This window comes from Zootermopsis nevadensis, unplaced genomic scaffold (assembly GCF_977971745.1).
Source record: "Zootermopsis nevadensis isolate Lab colony 2312 unplaced genomic scaffold, Znev_1.0 Znev_ptg000029l, whole genome shotgun sequence".
NCBI classification, from domain to species: Eukaryota; Metazoa; Arthropoda; class Insecta; order Blattodea; family Termopsidae; genus Zootermopsis; species Zootermopsis nevadensis.
Genome location: NW_028259161.1, coordinates 9519275 through 9540023, shown reverse-complemented (window position 1 = coordinate 9540023; position 20749 = coordinate 9519275). Strand labels below are relative to the sequence as shown.

The window sequence follows — 20749 nt, the reverse complement described above, 5'->3', positions numbered from 1 at the left end:
AAATTCTAAAAAAGAACTATTACAGGTATTAACATAATACATTTTAAATGTTTCTGTTCCAGTATTACTATCGATAACTCGTAACAATTGAAAATTAATTCTGATGATAATTTTTGGCTATAACTGTTGCATCTCATTTCCCTGGCGAGGTTTACAGTTTCCTTTGTTTAGCGACCTGATGGGAAAAGTCTTCTGGTTTGTTGCGCCACGTAGTCTTTAGAAGGTAACCGACGTTTCGCAGGTTCGTACTGCCTTCATCATCAGGGCCATAAATAAGCCGCTCTAAGTTCGAGTTACGTATATCCAGATAAGCTGACATCTTCGTACTTGACGTCGTCAGAACCTGACGTCTCACTTTTTGTAAATGAAACGAAGTCACAAATTCCAGTCGCTGTGCATAGTCGTGTCTATGAAATTCGTGGTTCATCCTTCATATATATATCTCTGCCTCTCTGTGGGGTGCGCGTTGTGAAGGAAGTAAGCTCAGTTCTGCGGCGTCGTACGGCTGTGACGTGAAAGGAAACCAGGAGCCAGAATCGGTGTTACCCTGGTGACAAATGACAGAACCACACAATGGAAGAGCCAAGTTGACTCTCCCTCCCAAGCACAACTGGAGTGTCAGGACCCAACATTCAGGGTACCATGTTTCTGGTTTAATGTATAAGCGGTTTAAGATAAGACACCTGAAATGTTACACCCTGAGGGAGACTTTCATCATAACTAAGTAGGAAGGAAGTAAGCATAGAAAAGTGATGTTCGTTATATTAATATAATTTAGAAAGTTCCTGGGTCGAACTATAACATAAAGCACGCCAAGTTCTGCTTACACTCAGTTTTGGAATCTCCGGCTTCTTAAGTATTGTTAGTCAGTACTTATCGTAACGTGGACCTTCTCCCCTCTCAACCTTTCTGTACCTTAGATCATTTTCTCAGCATCATCTAAAACATTTTTATAAAAATCGAATCTATAATAACAACTACAGACATAATATACAGGTCTTTTCATCAAGCTTTTGCTACAATTTGGAAGTAATAATCGTGTTTAAAACGATTATAACTTAACACTGTATGTACTACTGAGTAAAATATAATCAAATCAATGTGCACAACTCGCGAACCCCAAGGTGTCCGCGTATTCCAGGTTGAGAAATACTGCTCGAAAGTGCTCATGAATACCGTGCTCTGATTTTGCGAAATAGCTCTCCCGGCTAGTTCCCTCCCATGCACGAATGATAAGATCTGTAATTCAGTAGCTGAAACATTGCGTTCAGTGGTCACTACTTCTGTTTCCTACTCCTGAAGTCCCGGGTCCAATTTTTGGCCGTGATGTCTACGCAGTGTAACTTGTACAGTTGAAAATAGTTATTAAATAAACAGAGAAGAGAAGGAGGAGAGAGAAAAATGGAGACAGAATCTCCTTTTGATCTGCGGTTCTCTTCACAGTATTTGTGTCGGAATTTCTCCAATGGAAGAAATTTGTTCTTTACAATTAAGAATCGCCCGATGCGTTGAGTAGAGTGAAAGTTTAATGTTAATGCAGAGAGTTTTACAATTACTTTATCGAGGTTTTTATTTTCTTGTGTCTGAAGCATCCTACGTAGACTTATGGACTTAAACGTTCCTGAATTATTGCCTTCAAGTTTATTTAAACTCTGAAACTATGTTCATTTCAGAAAATATATGCTTCTGTCATGCCCATCACATTACATCTCGTACCCTTCAAGACCAGGAACACCAACATTTTAAATTCCATTATTAAAACAAATAATTAATTCAACTACGAAATTAATACTTTATATTTAATAAGCTTTTGTCGGGTTGGTTATTTAATTAAGACATATTTTGTGTGAATTTTGAACAGAGACACATTTAATTTAATTACACGTGGGAAATGATCTTAAGCGACTCGTTGGGAAATTCATATGGATGTCGAAAATAAAAATATTTATCCTAATGTTGGTTAACTATACGATGCTTTATCAAAGCGCGCTGGTTCGAGTCTCGGGGAAAGAAATTTCTCATGAGATTTTCGACCATTGTATGGGACCGGTGCCAACCCAGCATCCTGAGGAAATTGGGGAGCTACAATGAGTAGCGTAATCCGGTCAGGAAAGCTAGCAATGGTTGGGGGTTCGTCGTGCTGACCACAGGTCACCCTATATCTGGTTGGATGATCGTTCACCTCTGCTTAGGCATGTGAACGTGAGGCCAGCAGTCAAGCTAGTCAGATTTGGCTCTCTGGAGCTGTTACGCCACGGATTTAATTTAATTTTTTAACTTACGTTTCGTATACAAATTGTTGGAAAACTTTGTTATTACGTGTGTTTATTTTATTTATTTGCGAGTATCTGCTGTCGAAATTGTATGGAAAGATTTTCGATTTCCACCATTAATGAACATTTCCGGGGAGTTTTCTTCTCCGGTTTATTGCGTTAATCATTTAAAGTTCAGTGGTAACTACATAAGTATATTCAACCTGCATAATTAATTAATAACTCTCAATTTTATGTTATGCGTTTCGTATGATTCTGAGTGTAAACAGCGATTACTTACTGAAACAGCGTAAACCCGTTGGTCTTTGTAATAGCGAAGTGTTGTGTTTTCTTTGCGGTACGTACTGAAATCTTAATATTTAGAAGCGCTTCGGCTCCATAGGGTTAATAAACATTTTCGGAGTGTCGTATTTGTTAGTGTTGTAAAACGTACGTACATAACCCTGATTATTGCAAATTAAATGAATGCTTAGTTTCTGAACAAGCAGCTAGCTTGCGTCATTTGCATCAGGATTCACATGTATCCTTCACGCATTCTGGTCCTATCGTGACGCACATAATTCAGCTACAACCAAACGTGACATCCGTCAGACTCACTACTATTCGCAATTCATGTAACAGTGTCAGACAGTGTATGATGTATTAAGGAGCATGAATACAGGACGAGCACTAGTAAGTTTATAACGTTCAAGGCATGCACACATACACAGTAAGTACAAACTGGTTTCTTAACGTCAGTGGCTTCTTCTGATTCCCAACCGCCATTCTTCTCTGTCCACCCACTATTATTTCACAACTTTTTCTGCAGTTGCATCTTGTGTTCCTGTGTTTCTTCCACCCATCAAAAACTGTTTTGTAGCTCCCTCCTTCCTGGCTGCGTCTAATTCAGCACTTATTTCGGCCATCACATACGAAACGTGCGAAAATTTAAAGCAATTTAAGGTCACTTTCAAATTTAAAGTGAACAAGTCTAAATGAAAGGACGTATTTGTCGAGATTTCTAAGCAGAGGCTATGTCCGCCTGACACCAGGATTTTGCAGACCTCAGCTCTAATATAACTAAACATTCTTTGTTGTTTACCACGAGATGGTTACTTATTCAGTCTTATTGCTACATAATATTACCCCTTCGCCAATTCAGACTATAAATTCCTGATTTTATTGTCTCATTTGTATCTGATTTATATAGGTAAATTCCTATATTTCTTAATTTTGTAATTAGTGCATACAATCGGTTTATATATGGACACATTTTCTCTTCAAATGCAGTTATTTCTAAACTCTGTATTGATCCGAACTTCTATCCATATCGCAGACTCATATGGAGGTAACGGTTTAGGTGGTTCAGTTTTTATTTATATGACAAGTTTGTTGATTTATACGAAGAGAGACAGGGGGGAGGAGAAACAGGCTAAATAGATTGATGGAAAGAGGATATGCATGTAATATTTCGCGGAAATTCTCTGAACCGGGTCCGACACTGCCGTAGGACTTGGATGTTGTTCGCTTCGTTACTATTCGCTTTAGCATTGTCGATATATAATAGAAATGCCAGGTGCATTCAAGAGATGCATAACTCAATGACAAGTCAGCTAAGACACGCCATGTTAAAATGCTATGTAACACGGCTTTTATAAATGGCGTTTTACCCTTACAATTCAACGAATATTTTGTAACACATTTCAAATTATAGTAGGGTTAAAATGTTACCACCTAAAATTTAAAGTGTAAAATGAAATTCTACTTTTGTCTGCTCATTTACGAATATAAGTTAATTGAGGTTGTCCACAAAAAATTATGTTTGGAACAAAACCATTTTATGTATTTTAATACAAATACATTCTGTTGATCAATAGCAGTGTTTTTCTCTGATGTGACATGTCAGTAAACATCTTGGGTATCAACCCAAACAAAAGGGCCTGTCTGTAGAAGATTTAACTGATGTTCTTTCTTCATTTTCCATTTCATAATTTGTTTTTTCCTCTCAATTATCTGCATTTTTCTGTATACACGGTAACTGATCCGTGCAACCCTCTAAGCTTTTGTCAAAATATATGAACTTTGTTATTTTATCGTAATTAGTTTGAGATGGAAACATCTTTTGACGACTTGGCTTCCAAAACATATGTTTCATGCTTGAAAATACACGAATGAAGCATAAACTGCTTGATTGTTTGTTACAGTATGACAAAAATTAATGCTGGGGAAGCACAAATTATCCATAGTTCATCGATTAGATCGCATCCCTAGCCTAGTCAACGTTTAGTGTGGTTACTAGTGTCGGCGTCTTAAAATCGGTGTCTCAACGCTGCTCGTCTGAGTCGGCTTCACGACGCTCGTCATCGCTTTCCCAGCGTAGTGGCTTGTGGTTTCCCCTGCTCATGATTGACACTGATAGCATCTTTAGTCGGCGTCGTGACGACAGGCGTCTAGACGTTCGGCTTCGAGCTGTTGGCGTCTTGTCGTACGCTTCCACTAAGCTCATGTATACTGCGTAGAAGTGGCATCATACGTTATAGTCGTAACCCTTTTCATCCTGGTTTTGTAGTATGGCCCTACCGTCACGTGTCTTTGAATAACAGAGAAATTTAGCTCTAAGCAAAAATTTTCACAGAGAGTCGAACACAGGAGATTTTTCGGGTTTGTGACCATACATCGTAAGCTACCGCAAACCTAATCGATTAGGGTGTTGTCCGTTCTCCTCCAGAACGCCTGCTTCATTCTACTGTTTAGCTTCTGGCTTTATGGCTGGCATGTCGAGATAACGTTACGCCCTTCATCTGGGCTAACAATAAAAACGAACTGACTAGTTCATGACCAACTTTATGCAGTCCTCAGGGATCGCTGTCTTCTGCCAGAACAGAGTAAACCTATATCGGGTAAAGCTGGTCTGTAATTTCATGTGCAGTCACTTCTACAAATATTATCGGTGAAAATTCAACAGAGGATGCGAACATTGTGTTAATATCCTGAAAGTGGCTTCCGGAAATTGTAAAATGATCTCTGACAGTAAACGAAGTTTGTAATGGTCTCTACATTTGATCGTGAATCTAGTATAAATCGCTCTGGCTACTTGTTAGCATATTGTGATTGGTACATGACAGATTCTTATGATTGTCCAAATTATCTATACAGTTTATTGGTTGAAGGCTGCATACATGCAGTCATTTGTGGTAGGTGAGAAATTTAAATTTCAAATTCTACGTATAGTTTTAAGTGTTTGGCTTATAAATGAAATCCTTTCCAGGAAAATTACCTTTATATGATCAGTCCATTTCAGTATACTCAGTTTTCATGTCTCCTTCAGGACTCACTTTTATCTATATGCGAGCCAACCATAAAAGTAGGGCACGGTTAAATATGGGTTGAAATGAAACCATATGCGTTGGTAAGGATAGTATACAAATATGCATATCATCGGCGAGGTTCAAACCCTTGATCTGGCAGTGTCAGTGCGCGACTTGAATCGTGCCGTTGCTGGGTTAGATCCAATTAAATGTAATATGTATTCAATTATCATGTCCTCGGGGATGACAACATAATGAACGTTCCCTTCTGAAATACAGTACTTGTGAAGGTTTGAATAAAGTGAGTGGTCCCTTCACGTATTGTTCAGAAAACAACCGACAAAGAGATTTGATCGAAGGAACAGTTTTAAGAATACGCGAGCAGGAAACTGCCATCTAGATTAAAGAGCGAAAGTTGTATTTATCACCCTCTTCAGTTTACTTGTAATCTACAGTTGGTAGGGTAGATTTTGTGTCGATACGTTACCCGTTGATTTATGTATAGGGACAGAAAAACAGACCAAAATGAAAGTTCTTCGCGGCGGTGTTCACTTCATTTTAACGTGTGCTCACCGCTCGTACTGAGCGTAAAACGTACAGAGTGCCATACTAACCTAAGCTTTCCTCAGGGCACACGTTCGGAAAGACGCCAAGATAAATGTCGAGGGAAATAACCTTATAAGAATTCGGAAGATAATAAGACTTAGACATCATATAACGACAGATCAGCTACATATCGATAGTTCATGTACTGAGGTTCTCAGATCGCTTCTGCGCAATTTACCGCTCAATCAGCTAAGCGTTGAAATTATTTCATTTGCATGAAATGCGAGCAGATACTATTGATTTTAGTGAAGGGATGTTACTCAGTGCTTGTTATACATTTGAGCCTGTAAAAGTGCGCCCGACTTTGATGCATTTAGAACTGTAGAACGGACTGAAAAGAAACACACACTCCTCACGCGCTTCCAGTATTTTCGTGATTGAAAACTTTTTATGCAAACAGGTGGAAAATTCGCGCTTTGCACTTTAACCAGTTATTCCAATTTGCTTCCATCGAATGCTACCCTCTCTTATATTTTTTAATCATAAATTAATAGTTATTTCAGCGGAAATTCTGTAAGTGTTGTTCTTGAAGAAAAATGATTTGATTTTCACGGAAGAATGGACATTTTTCTAAAAACGATCACTAGCTAAAATATAAAATACACCTTTAATATGTAATACGGAAAATAAATTATTATAAGTAACATTAAGCACTTAAGTATACTAACATATACTAATTTTACAGAGGTATCCCTTAAATTAATTCAATTTTTTCAGCCTCACACTTCTTTTTAGACTTAATGTTGCATACGTTAAGAAGAGGGCGAGATTTTTAACGCAATAGAGGTCACTGCATGTAAGCTGCTGGTGAGACCGGAGAAACGTAATAGTGTATTTTAAAATACTTGGGATTAGTTTCGTTATAATCCAAATGCCTCGGTTGATCTTGTCTGTCCGTCGGTGTCGAGAAACTGCGTCGCCTCATTCTTTGGAGGATGAACGACCTTATTTAAAATTGCTGATTAATGAATAGCACAAAACTAACTATCTGATAGTGCATTTCGAAATAAAATATATTCCTCCGAATTACAACTTTAACTAGGTCAAAGTACAGCGTAAGAAGAATTGAGTATTTTTTTGTGAGGACAAACTGGGTTGAAAATGTTTAGAAGCACTGATTTTTAAGACGTGTTCACAGTACGTAGATGTGTAAAGCAGATGAGTATGTGCTCTGCAATCTTGGTATTTGCCTCCAAGTCCACACGACGTTACGAACCAGAAGATGGCCATTATTTTCTCTGCCGCACGAACCTCAGATCTCATTAACCGAAAGCACTTATATTATATATTACTTCTTGTATAATTATTAAATTGTATTAATAACTGTTTCGAAAAAATTGTAAAATATTATTGTTTGAAAGTAGTTTTCGTCTAAATATGTTTAATTATTTTTTGCAGTGTCGAATGTATAACGGCTTCCAGACTTGGTATGAACGTAAGTACATTATTACGTTTTTTATTCATATTTCATAATGTGTTTTGTTTGGAAATAATTTAAATATGAAACATTTTTAACCCGGCAGTTAATTGTTGTTGTTATTACTGTATAGCTTCTGAAGCCACATGCATTTGCACACAGGGGTTTTACATAGAGCTTTCTAATATACTACAATCTCTTGACCTTAATGTATTGCTTTGAACATATAGGCCTATGGAAGTTGCATTTGTGTGTCCAAGGAATCATCGCTCTGATTTAAACACAATTCTCAGAGAAAATCGATTCAATAAACGCAGTGAAAAAAACTGGAAACATTGTTGTGCTGGTTCCTCGTATACGAAACGAGTGCTACCGAGTGTGTAGAAATAAAATTCCTCATTTAAATTTAAATTTTGGATACTTTGTATGATATGTTTTCGGAATTATATACGTACTTACTATACTTTTATGATCACCGAAACGTTTATTTTATATTTTTTTTATAAATAACGTTTATTAGCATTTCTCCTTAGAATGAATGAAACTTCTAGTTGTCATCAGATAAATGTTATCTATTATAATATACGTTTATAACCTTTGGAGGTATATTTTAATACGAAAATCACACAGCCAAACAATTATGTGGGGACAATATGTTTTTGTTTTGTTGATAAAAACTATAACTTTTTGTCGATGTTCATCTTCTGGGTTTAGGCGACGTGTAGACTTATAGGTAGAAACAAACGTTCTGTGAGAACATACTGCCTCCACCTGACGGACGACTGATCGTTATGTGCATACGACAAACTGTAGAAATAATCGTAGCAAGAAATGTTGCAGGGAGTAACGCCGGTTTCATAAGCAGTTCCATAAACAAATGTAATGAAAATGAAAGAATATGTCGTCTTGGGGTTTGAGGCTCATGAAGCGGTGAATATCTGGATTGTGGTGCCGTGTGATCTTGTAGGTGATTGCCAACATTTCGGAGGAATGTGTTACGATCTTGTACTGCAGCATCCTGGTGTGCTTTGAGTTTTTCTTACATATTTTTAAATACCGTCTCTTCCACACATAACTTTTTCATAACATCTCACACATTACAATCAAATATCTATTTTTCTTGACTACATGTTTCAACTGAATTTATTTATCGTCAGACCCAGATAATTTAAATTGTTGCATATTCTTTTATTTAGCCTGTTGTTTGAAAATATTTATATTTCTTTAAATCTAAACAACAAATGAAATTGTACACACTAAATATCTTAGCAGTTGTTAGATCCCTGTGCTGGTAGTACTTAGGTCAAATATCTGGTCGTGAGTTGATTTAACTCAATCAAAACATGAAAAAAAATTGACATTTCACTATAGTGTAGAAGACGTTGTGATAAGTGACGGTGCTTAAAAGCGCAAGAGAATGTATTATCTCCATCTTCGACGTAGAGTGTCACGACATAGATCGTGATCGACAGATAGTATGTTGTCTTCTTTAAAGAGGGGTATCAATTTTGTTCAACTTGTCGGCCTGGTTCTGAATCGTTGGGCTTGTGCACTGTATAGGAGGCGGCTTTATTCGCTATTCACCTTGTGATTGATTGCTTAACAAAACGGTCCCACCTGCGTTCTAATGGAGCGTACCATTCAATACCATGCACACACGTAAATGTTTTAACAAATATTGTATTTTAGTCATCCCTCATGAGTAGCTTATATACACAAGGCAATTTATAATAGCTATCTGGTAATATGACGTATACTAAACGGGATTTTTATTTGTGGACCAATCTTAAAAAAATTTTAGTGTTCAGATTGAAAATTCTGATAAACTAATCGACCGCGTCAGTATTAACCGTGACGAACCCCGTATATGACCCAACAAACATAGTTGAATTTGCTGGTAGAAATAAATTTTTTACAATTTATGTAATCGGAGATTATTCAGCGATTGGGTGAAGAAAAGAGTGAATTTTTTTGGAGCTGATACTACATAACAGCACTCAGGTAACGAGTTTAGTCTGTGTTTGGTTTCAAATTGTTAAAATATTTAGTATTTGTTGTTCTCTATATTTTAACATATTTAAGTGGAAGTATTTTCTACTTCTGAAAGAATGCGACATGAATATTTTAATAGTTTGATTGCTAGTGTCTCACAAACGTAGGGGACAATTTTGTTCTAAATCGATTTTATGGTTAGTATAGGGAGGACAATATAATTTCATAATACTCTTATATTGTGGGATTGTTACAGTATTCTAGGCTGTATGGAAGCCTGAGATTTGCATATAGGAGAGCACAAATAATGCAGTTATTTGTTCCATAAATGAACTGTGAAACGCGGAGCCGAAAATGTTCCCTGCAGCAGTACATTTCTAAAGCGCCTAACATTATAGTTTCGTTTGATGAAGCTCTGTTTTGGAGGAGGTAATAGTGTTGCAGGAAATGCTCGTCTTTCTAAGACTTAGATCTCGTTTCCATGTACAAATTCCACCGAGCTCCATGGCCATTAATTCCTGCTGGGCGTAGGAACTAACTTGTCGGTGTATGATCTATACTCATTACGTTCCGCATATTATGTTTAGAAACGAAATCTACACCGATTTCTTATGCAATCTAAACTGGAACCCATAATTTAAAGAGTACATTACATGCGCAGTGAATGAATACTCTAATATTATGAAATTCTGTGCGCCCGAACAGGGTTTATTAGATCTGTATAACTGCTGACCTCCACAAAAGTATTGCGGCACGTAAATCGGCACTCCCCTGTTATTATTTCAGTTTAAATTAAGAATCGCGTTTATTTCCATCAAAATACTAGTGGAGAGAGATTTGTTGAACTAAAGGTAAAGATTCATAGTGAAGAAACTTTGTTCACTTTGACTCATTCTGACTAAACAATTCCATGGAATAGAGGCATTTTTGAGAAACTGATAGTCGATTTGCTAATAAATACATTTCCCATCTTCAATGGAACCTGAAGATTCATGACAGTCTTTACGAATCTCCTCCGTTTTGAATCTGTCCTAAGCCACATAATTTCCGTCCACACACCATTTCTGTGACTTACTTTAATGTTATTTCCTATGTACGCCTATTAATTCCATATTATCTACTCCATTCTGAATTTTTGTGTAAAATTTTGCATGTCTTTATGATCTCTTCCATGTGTTCTACACGACCTGTCTATTCACGTTATAAAGCTTGAGCAGGAAACGAGAAGACTGCAATCACGCAGTATAATTGTACTTAGGATTATAGTGGTTAAGGTATTTATGTTCAATATTTTTAAAACTAATTGATTCACTGGTTTAAGGTTGATTTTGGGTTATTTGAACAAGGGACCTTGACCACAAACGTCATTTGGCTTTGATAATACTAATGGCAAGGGAAACGGGTGAACCACGATAAATCACTTCGTAACTAAGCTTTTTGTGCCACAAAAAGATCGATAGTTGACAGTGGTTTTGGCGAATAAATACAAAACGTCTACGAAAGGAACGTTTACAACGTTTTACCGTATTTTAGTTTATTTAACAAAGAGACAGCCATTACATTTTTGCGTCTCATGTACTTCGTAATAAACCCTTTCCTTGGGACCACGACAGACGAGCTGATGCGAAATGTAAATGTTTGTTTGCAAATCCTGTATCGCTGAAGTAGGGCGATATCTCGGTCGACCTCACTTTATGTCGTCGTCTGAGGCCGATATTCCTTTCGTACGCCTTCTCACTAGTGCCGATTCCTTTCAACACGGTCATGAATATTCCATAATGTTGGGGAATTTCTTGGCAAGTTGTGCGACTATTAGCTTCTCAAGGAAAACTGTATTGACGGAGGACTCATGTCTCGGCCAACTTGTTAACACTTCTTCTTCGTATTCCAGAGGCCCCGATTCATATCGCGGACCCGATAAGTTTATCCTGACTAATATATTTTGCGATTTTTCTAACTCCCTCCAGGATGATGCCGGATATTGCTGTTTAATTATTCTTTCTTCCACATCATTTCTTATCATCTGAAGCTACATATTCTGAGCTACTGATGGCGCAGTTAAATAATTCACAAAGTAAAAACACGATCAGGGAGTTAGTAGAGCGGAAACCTAATTTCTATCCATATTTCAGAATCACTTGGGTTTCTAGCATTATAAGTTAGTGTAATTGCGTCATATTGTGAATATTCTAACAATTATTTATTTTAATCCGTCTTATCACAATATTTAAAATTTCTTATAATTAAGATAATAAAATATCATTGATGTTCCATATCGATTGATCGATGTTCCAAAATGTAAATCGATCAATCGATATGGAACATCAATGATATTTTATTATCTTAATTATAAGAAATTTTAAATATTGTGATAAGACGGATTAAAATAAATAATTGTTAGCATTATAAGTATTCAGATATTTTCTTAATATTATTCACTAATAAGATACTACTATATATCTTAATTGCATCATGCTTGTGTTCCTCAATACAGTACTTTTATTTTCCGTCGTTACACAAGCTTATTGTTAAAATCATATAAAATTTTCACATAAAATTGTTACATTTTAAAATTGACGACATGTTTCGATATACAATTCTATCATCGTCAGGTCTATCAAAATTAAAATTAAAATCTGGTGTATCTGTTGCTCTGCTTATATTGCTTATGTTTTATCCGTTTTTATTACATCTCCAGGCTTCTTTCATTTAATTTTGGAGACGCGTCTGGGTGCCTATATCTGCAAAATCAATTTTAATTTTCATATCGTGATTCTGGCTACCGACATAGGAAATGGAATAATATTACTCTAATTTTATATTATTTTAAGGAATTACTCAAATATATCGTAATACAAGCAAAAGAAATACAATCACAAAATATAAAGTATTATAACATACCGGGTTGTGTGTGAGGTGCGTGTCCGTTGTTATTGAATGGCAGACAGCAACTGAGTTGTAGGTATCGTGTGTAGCTATATATATTGGGTGAAAGTTGTTTAGGGGGTTGGGTCAATGGACTGTAGAATGTTAAATATCGGATTGTTCGTGTAAATGTTGCTGTCGTTTAGTGCAAGGTTTTGTTTATGTGTTCTTTGTATATGATATTTCTCTATGGTGTCTCTATGTCGTTTGTTTTGTATTATTTTTATAATGTCCATTGTATGTTCTATTTTGTTGTATGAATGTACAAAATGAATCGAAATATATCCACGCCAGTGGCTCGCTGCTACGGTTTCGAAATTACCTCCTTACTAACGTTTTCGTCATAAGTTTAGTTTCTCTGGCCAGTTTTTTAAGATCTTGTCAACATCTGACAGATCGTTCTCAATTAGTTTCACAGAACAGAGACGCTTTTTATCTTACACGAACTCTGACTTTGTCGTGGGTAGTGATCGCTAATACATAATTTGGAAATACTTTAAAACTTTCCCTTCCCACAGTTTGTTTCAATTTCGGATTTTCCTTGTCTTTCTTAATTTCCTATTGTGTGTTTCTTTCTCTCGCAACTCGCTTTACGCGTAATTAACTTTATCACTTTTAGAAATTCTCTGACTAGTTTCATGTAGAGAAACATTATTAAATGAATAAATCTCCCCTCGTGTACACTTAGGACACAACGGCGTCTGAATACATCTGAAGTTTTGTTTATAAAGCATTAGGTTTTTTTTAAATGTTTATAGCTAAAGACAGTGTAGGTAACTTTGTACGAAATTCGGTAGTTTGCTTATAAAATAAACGTACTTTTTACTTGCGTTTGAGTTTGTCACCGTCTTTGACTTGCCCTTTCCTTTGTTTTCACTTTTCGTTCTTGTAAGATCAAACTGAAGTAGCTGCTTGGACTGGGAGACGCCCGCCATCCATGACAGCTTAATGAGACGAAAAGTGAAGTAGTCTCGATGTTGCTTCGAGAATACGTCAACTCTAACTTTCTGACTTAGATATTTCTCATTGATGCTATGTAGTCTCTTTTCTGCTTTAAGGCCGTTTAACAAAAAATTGAATTCCTTACTGTACGAAGGACAATAACATTAGACTCAAAATTTCTTCGATGCTTTAAATTGATTTATAGAAGGAAACATCTTTAGTTTAATTTATTATATTCTGTCTCAGCACTTATTCTTCGGAAGCCAATAGTCGCCCAACCAATTAAAAATATTTTCTATCTTACCCAAAGATCTATTACCATGTTCACAAGAGCCATTTGATGGGCTTAACACTTTTATAAGATCCATTTTAATTTCATCATTCTATCTCCAACAAAACATGATGAATCCGATATGTAGGTAAATATTCTTATACAGTTTCGATAGACTTTACTGTATAGTCCTATATTCCACTCAACGCGCTTAACTAATTATATATTGTGCAATTAAAAGTGAATAAAGTGAGAGTACAACTGAATAATAAAGTAACAGTTTGTTGAAATTGTGTATCACTGAGAGAATAATAACTGTCTTGCGAATCTGCAGTGTGATTAGGCAATGCTAGTGATTTTTTTCTTGGTTATATGTCATCAGGTAGTTGCTCACAGATGGGATTTGCTAAAATATCGGTGATCAAATTGGAACTGTCTTTTAGAAGAAGCAGCTTTGTGGGACAGCTGTGTGTAGCCTACTAATTAAAAAAAATTAATACTTCTCTGACGTTCTAAATTATTGCCATTAGCGTTACACAGTTGTCTCAAACAGATAAGAGTGATTAAATTTTTTTTTCGAATGTCACTTTGATACCTTCTGTAAGGCGTGATTAGAATTATTTTAAGGTGATTCGGGGGATCTTGTTGCTTATAGAACTTAACTTTAATCCGGTTGTAATATTCATTCTGTTCCACCCTAAGTGTGCTTGGAAAGATTTACAGAATTGGGAATGTCTTTAAATCAACTGTTCTTATTTGTAACGCTACGGGGACTTGTAAGTGATATCAACATTTAAGAGAAACTTAACTGCCTCAGTCTGAACCGTTCGTATCCGTCTACAAGACCACATGGAGTTATATTCTAGAAGACCTACATCGACATCTTTACCGCCTTGAGTGCCTGAAATGTCACAACTGTTGAGATGATGAACAAGTTTAGACACATAAAATACATTTACTACTTTTGTATTGTAGTAGACACCGTGAAACATATATTTCAGACCAGAATGTTAGAATTCCCACAACTTCACATCTGCGTTTGCATTTAATTTTTCATAGAAAGCCTTATTTATTTGTAGCCTGTAATATATCATAAACGTCCAACTGGCATTTTTTAAGTTTAAGACTTGAAAAATTTCAAAGTCAGTCCAGCCGGTTGCTAATTAAAAAAGAATAGGGCTGCCAACTTTAAGGCCTCTGACCAGGCAAATTAATATAGATTTTCCTTTGTACTAATGAAACAGTTATATTACTATGATTCGGTCGCCAGAATCTCGTTAGTAGCAATGTCGCGTTGACCGGTTCGCGTGAAGTTTGAGGAGTATTTTTCTCCGAAACGTCTGCACGTCTACAGTTCGCTGAAACCAAGAAAACTAAAACCAACATCTGAACTCTGTGTTGATTTTTAATTACCTAAAAATTAAACTGCACAAAGACCAATCTCCATATCAGTTCTTGATATTTCGGTGTAGTATCACATTGCTTTTAGAGAAATAAAGTATTTCTTATAGGATTTGAGACTTTCGCGTCGAGTACAATCAATAAAATCTTCTCGGGCAATTAACCGCGTTAACTGGTTACCGTAGTAAACCAGTTAACACGGCTGATTGCCCGAAAAGTTTTTATTGAAAGTACTTCTTCCTTACGCGTATTTTTGGCGAAGAAAAATTATGCGTAATGCTTTCGATTAGACAGGAATTGCTTGGAATATAAAGAGGTATTTAACTGCTTCAGTCCATACAAAACAAGGTATTATTACTCATAGGTTTCTGAAAACTGTGCCTTTGTTAGGTAGATTTCTGAAAGTAGTACCAACAGCACGATAAAGCGGATAGTTAGTTTATGTGATAGGAGTGATGTTTCGAAATGCCGTAGAAATATGAATGAGCCCTCGAGTCATGCACATTCGCAAAAACAGACTGCGAATTACAGTCCCGTAGTTCTAGTTGAACATGAATTAAAAAGGACATGATGTAATTATACCCGATTGTGCGCGATTTTATTGTCCTCTATTGCATTTTGCAATTCTCATGTATCTGTATTGAGCTTTTCCCGTGATATCAAATGCCACCAGCTCCACTATGATAATAATATGGCTCATGGACTTGCAAATAGGAATATCAAATCATTGTCTATTTGCAGTTCATTTGTAACACAAAATATGGTATCAAGTTGAGGCCAGTATCCATTATATAAATTGGGCCAAATTCATGATGACGCATTTTGATTGCAGTTCATGAATCCGTTTTCATTGAAAGTTGAATACTTGAACTGTTACTTGTTATCCGAACAGTGCAGTTACGACAATGTGGCGAAAAAATGAGTGTAGTAATGTTCTAGTGTCTGTTGCCTTGGGAAGTTTGACGTCCCTTGTACGTCTTGCGTATGGGATTTCAACGGAAAAGCTGCTCAGGTGTGTAGGTCGGCAAATGATAGTCACATAACGACGTTTAACAACAAATAGGTTAGCATTCGGTTTTATAATGACGTATAATGCAGTTGGTTTATGTTTTGATAAGCTCAGTCTGAGATTTGTTAATATTTTTAATATTTTAGAAAATTTTAATTCCATTAATAGAACAGTAGATGGAGAAACGTATGTTTTCATATATAGTATAGCTTTATACTATTGAAATATGACGGATATAACATACAAAATCACACCGAATTTAAGGAAAAATATTAATGATACCGAAAAAATTTCTCTGGCAAGTAATGGGTGTGAAAGATAATGCGATCCTGAACCATCTTAATCCAAATTTCAACGTGGAATACCGATGCTGTTATTTAAAGCAGGCTCCTGGCACTTCAAACTGTATCAATCAAACTGCTCTCTTAGTATCCAAACTTTTCTCATCCGATGTCAAATTTGTTCTGCGTGTAGCCCTGACAGCGGTGGCATCGAGAATCGATTACAAGTAATCTATTTCCTAAAAGTATTGTTGATAGTAAACAGTAATCACGGCAGTTACAGAAGCTTCCTATAAGTTATTTCTATCGTCTTACTGAATTGTTTTTATTACAAAAAGTAAATAATTAAGAAGTACGCTCCTACGATTTCTCTAGGGCCTGTGAATAATAGGATATATTATAGACTTCCACATACGGCTTTGGCTGTTTCCTGTTATTCGAACATGATTCTAAGAAGAGTTTCTCTGTGCATAAAACAGATTAACGCTAAAGCGTTCGGGAGACATGTCCTGAACTATATTTAATTTACACCGTACGAATTCCTTCACGAATATTTTCGGGAGGGTGGGTGATATAGCTTCCTGCGAAGTTTCAGATGGGAAATAGCGTTTTCTCGATGGAAAGCTGCCTAGCGTCTAATTCCATCACCAAGAGCACATCTCTCTCACTTTCCGTTGAATTGTGCTGGCAATGCTCCATCAAACCCATGAATATGAATGACGTCATTAGAGGGAGTTTCGTACCTCATTCTTCATTCAATTGAACATGTTCTGTGGCCAGGTAAATGGACTCCATGTTTGAATGAGTATTTTATGATATTTTTATTTTGTATTTTAAACTAAAATTACCAACTATACTGACGGTTGAAAGTTGGATTAGAAACAGAGATATACACTAAAATTGTTGAGTGCTCAATTCGATTAATACAAGAACATAATCGGGTTTATGAATATATGTAGTTAAAAATAAGTCTGAAACAATGAATATGTGTTGAGGGACGAATGAGAATCAGGGTGAGGCGAGTGTATAGTGTGGTATAAACATATATTTTACACGTTAATATAATTTTTACTCTCTAAATTATAATCTGGATAGACAATTAAGTTATAAAACTATCAATGGATTTTATCTTTTGGAATATGTGTATTATAACTCGTCGGATGTAGAACCCCGTCTTCTCTTGAACTTAGTGTAAACCAGAATTATGCCCGATGCAAGCAGACACGATTATTTAGTGCTTCATTTATGATTTTAGGTTTGTGAGAATGCTTTAAAAGCCATGTATCAATTTGTGAACTACGAAATAGCTGTGTCATGGTTCAGAATTCTTAAGCGAAGCTGTGAAAGCGTATAAAATTATACTTCCAAGAACCGATTAAAACGTGCGCTTTTTTAATCTGTCATTTTATTACCCAATTAAATTTCTATTGTTATGTATGTTTTATTATTTTTACAGATCCAATCATAATCTTTGAGCATCAACAGAAATGAATAAAATGGTGATATACTTCACACACCTTTTGATTGTAACTATCTCGTATTCCAACATATTTTCTTGCATAGAATAACTTCTGATCTTCCTCTATTTGTTGTGTTCTTTACTGTAAATATTTCCCTGTCTTGATAAAGATTTATTTATTTTTTGCCCTCTAATGTTACTGAAGTTAGGTTTTAGTTTTACCCACAGTTCTTAAAGTAAACGCTGAGCATGTACTAAAATATTACATCCTCTTCATGAATTTAAAAGCCGACATGATGCTGAAGTTCGTTGACACCCATTTTTACTTGTTGAAAATTTATTTATGTGTACTGTATTCTTCTTCGTATCTTTGGAGTATAAAATCACGTTTACAAAATAACTCTTCCTTTCGCTAACTTTTGACTTTTTTGTGGCTTTTATCGATTGAAATTAAATGGACTTCCTTTTTGTCCAATTCCTACAGCGTTAAAGAGTTAAGAAATGCATATCTTATGTGTTCAATTATGCTTTGTTGTATACTCTCTCAAATGATTCTGTAGTTTGAGTTCCTTAGTTTCTTCAGGTGAGTTCTGTAAGTTCATCTCGAAGTACGTCACGAATGTTTCTTTCCTGTTCTGCAAATTAACACTGCAGTAATCAGTGTCGGGACATGAATTAGTCTCCGCAACCCTTTGAAATCTTTCCTTTCTTGTCTGTGCGAAGACATTGTAACTGTTGAAGCACCAAATGAGAACGAAAAGATTATAATCGAGTGATGAGGAGAGAAAGAAACTTTGTTACTCTCTAAGAAACCACCAAACGCGTCTCTTCAAATTTCCCAACACCAAGAGCTGGTGGCAGTTTATATATTTATATACAATGTTTCCAAACAATATTATTACAGTAATAATATCGATTATTAGCTTTCTGGCTTTGGCTCGGTATTATTTGTATCTGTCCGGTTCGAATCCTAGCCTTCATACTCTTCTTGTTTTTATGTTGAGGAATTGTAAGTCTGGTGGAAGGTAGGCTATACTAAAGAATACCAAATATTTGAAGAGTAATAATGCGTCAGGTTTGGCATGTAATGCCGTATCATAGGTTTTATTTCACAACGTGTAATCAAGCAAGTAGGAGTATTAAAAGCAAACTTAACCATAAAAATCAAGCTAGATTGTAGAAATTGAAATGGGCTGCAACAGAGATCACACGAAGTAATTTCATAAGAAACTAATTAAGTGATTTGTAAATTAAGATTAATTATAATTCTTGGAATAAAATTTTAATAGTCTACGTATTCATTCATAATTTTATTCAGGCTCTTAGAAATAGCTAAAATAACGCCGAATCATGTCGGGTTAACGTACCGAATATTATAATTACTCATACTGTATGTGATTATAAGTAATCAATGTTTCATAACGATGACTTTAATATTCATTTTGAATTATGTGGTATCATTTTGGAGCTCGTCAGAGCTCAACGTTGTCTCTGTGGAGGAGGAAAGGCGCTGAAGAGATGCGATAGAGACTTTGGAAACTGGAAGTAACGTTGCGATAAAGATAAAAGTTATTATGACCCGGAGATTTAGACGCCGTTCGAAACCGGGACAAGAGACCGGCTATCTGATTTATTTATATATATAAGATTCTTTCAGCTGTGCCATGTACGATATAAACTCGTGTACGTGTACGTTTATCACATTCTTTTCAAATTAATATTTATAAAAATTCGTATTTTCAACTGGGTTATACATAACCGAATAAAGCGAGAATTTAATGTTTAAATGATACCCGAAACAAATAAATTGTTTTATGTCATTACAGGCAGAGAACAAACAGCTGTAATACCGACTCAGCCAATGACGATCATATTTAACATCAAGCTATACGATCCGTAAGGAGGACACGCCGTAACTTATTTAGTATGTGAAGAACTTTGCCAGACTCCTCTTGCTTTCAATTAGATTACGCTTTCGAAATTCCTTGCAGAATCTCGGGGCTTGATCACTGGAATTAAGTAGTGACTGAACTTGTTATACGTCTGGGTTCTATCAGGAACAGTATAGTTTGCAAGAGAAAGGGTTCAAACTTCTGCAAGCGGATTCGGCGGGGTAAGTGTAGGGGCATGGTTGGTTAGAAAGGGATGTTATGGAGGGGTTGTTCGAGCTGGAGGAAAGAGGTGGAGGCTAGCAGTAGCAGTAGTTTGTAATTAGTAATTACTGTACCCCCTTCCTCTGCCTGTCAGATTCTAGTGGGCGATAGTAAACAGTTGACAAGCAGTTAGCGTGTGCTACGCAACGGATAACGTCAACATCGTTCTGAGAGCATCAGTACGCACTCGTCTCATCGCAAGTAGACTCTCAGCTGCTCCTTTTGCCATAAAGTGTATTTTAAACCCATTTCATCAACTTTGAAATTTCCTTAACCTAGCATATACTCTTGTTGGAGGGTTTATTTGCATCACAAGGTTTCCTGACTCCCGGATTCTTTCCGATATGTGTCAGTCTGCACTGTAATTTTCTGTACTACCTGCAGAATGTTAGCAACAAGTTGCGAAAAGGATCCATGAACTTACAGTATTTTCCGTTAAATGCTTCCACATACAACTGTCATGCTTTTTAAATTAATAATTATACACCACTGGCGTGGATCTAGGTTGTTTAAAAGGAGGAGATAATTTATAACTAAGAGAGAGATAGCAATAGCAGATCAGAGAAAATTGCTTAACGAGTAGGTTAATGATATTTAAACTTCATAAAACATGAGCAGAATGAACAAATCAAGGACAAGTTAGGTGAGGCATGTAGGACGATTGGGAGAGAAAAGAAATGTAATAAAATTTTAATTGGGAAATTTGAAGAGAAGTTCGTTAGGAAGACATTTA

General features: G+C 36.0%; 2 long non-coding RNA genes across 2 annotated transcripts in view; one reads left to right on the top strand and one right to left on the bottom strand.

The window, feature by feature from the left end:
• The window catches only part of LOC110830375 (uncharacterized), a 295636-nt gene that overhangs the window by 113674 nt on the left and 161213 nt on the right, over nucleotides 1-20749 (top strand). Inside the window, exon 4 of the long non-coding RNA XR_015537595.1 lies at nucleotides 7565-7601. This is a non-coding gene — a long non-coding RNA (uncharacterized LOC110830375). The remainder of the gene's footprint in view (nucleotides 1-7564; nucleotides 7602-20749) is intronic.
• LOC147872254 (uncharacterized) lies at nucleotides 12220-12757 on the bottom strand. Its single transcript, XR_015537625.1, has 2 exons — nucleotides 12477-12757; nucleotides 12220-12316 (listed from the first exon to the last, which is right to left on the bottom strand). It is a non-coding gene; the product is annotated as an uncharacterized LOC147872254 (long non-coding RNA).